This window comes from Hydra vulgaris, chromosome 08 (assembly GCF_038396675.1).
Source record: "Hydra vulgaris chromosome 08, alternate assembly HydraT2T_AEP".
Lineage (NCBI taxonomy): Eukaryota > Metazoa > Cnidaria > Hydrozoa > Anthoathecata > Hydridae > Hydra > Hydra vulgaris.
Window position 1 is genome coordinate 16,320,731 of NC_088927.1, and position 1,770 is coordinate 16,322,500.

A 1,770-nucleotide genomic window follows, 5' to 3' on the forward strand; every position below is an offset into this window, starting at 1 on the left:
CTTTAACTATGTATAACACATATATATATCACAAATTTTGATATATATTTTAATAAATCTAGTATTTAAAGATGTCAAAAAGCACCCAGATTTTTTTTTTTAATTCATTAAAGAAATAATTTGGATTTAATAAGTTTTTTCTCGTCCCCGAAAAAATAGTTTTTATGACTTAGAACGTTTTTGTATACATCGATTCAATTCTGTGTTATTCCTGCTCTCATCTTTCATTTCTTTAACTCCATCAATTTTTTATATTATTTCATCGAGATCGACTCTTTTTCTTTGTCTATAAATTCGCATTTGCTGTTTCGGATCATGCCTGTTATTTTTTCATTACTATTGCAAATTAATGATGGCCTTATTTTTTTTTTTTTATTATTGAGATGTTGATGGAAGTTTTAGCTCACTTTCATACCCTCAATCTCGCTTTCGCTTTCACTTATACTTGATTTGAAATTATTCAGTCACTCGACATCTTTATTCAGTCACTCGACATCTTTATTCAGTCACTCGACATCTTTATTCAGTCACTCGACATCTTTATTCAGTCACTCGGATACATTTTTTATATTTGCACTTAAAATGTTTTCGTTTTTTTTTATGTTGTTTTAATTATCTTTTATAAAATCTTTCTTTTTTATTTTCCGTAAACATTTTTTCGTTATCTTTTTCAATTATTTCAATTGTAAATGCCATAATCAGTTATTTGCACTATTTATAAAACTTTATCTTTATTTTTTGTAATTCAAAACTTTTTTTTTCAGGCTGCAAAACATTCCCTTCAAAAACCACAGGCAGCAAGAATCAAAAATTTGAATACACAATTTTCAACACGTTTTTTGAAATGAGCAGGAAATGTTTATTATTAAACGATAAAAACGTTAAAGTTATTAGAATCGAATTCAATGGAGAAGTTGTACATTAACATGCAACTTATCCACTACATCTATTAACTTCCATATAATTTCAATTACTGCAATTTGTAATATACACTCCATAATTGAAAGGTACTTAATAGTTCCTAAAAAGTTCCTCAATTTTTAGATGTTTCCTCCTTCATATGACATCAATGCTTAGTGCAATGTCTAAAAGACACATACTTGTCTAAAAAACAACTTCAAATATCCACTTATATCCAGTCTCATGCCTTATGTATACCTGGAGACATTGAGGCACTTGACACTTAGAGTATCGATTTCAGTGGAATAGACTTTCCTTTTAAATGGTAACTTTACGAAATTTTACTTTTAACAAACTGTAAACATAGGCGATATTCAAACAATTCGTCGCGTGATAATTTGGAAATGTAATTTGGCGCAAACAATCGAAAACAAATATCCGGTTGATATATCATTTACTAACGAGTTCCAAGACTAAATTGATTTGCAATAAAAAAATTAAAAATGGTTCTGTTCACTCCAATTTATATTATTTGCGCCGCTTTGTTTTACAATAATCAGGTGCGCGCACGTGCACACACAGAAAACCTGTTTTAAACAACGGAAACCAGAATTTATGTGAACGGTTAAGAGGGCACATACCATAAATTGGATGAGACAAGTAATAGGACAATATATAATGAGACAAGTAATAAAGTAAAACACTGTTTACGCACGTACGGAAGTATCTTGCCTAACGATATAAGCTAATTGTACTTGTAATTATAATTATATCATCATTGTATATTATAGATTATTATATGTTATAAATATATTATAATTATTTTATTATTATATGTTATAGACTATTATATTATAAATATATTATAAT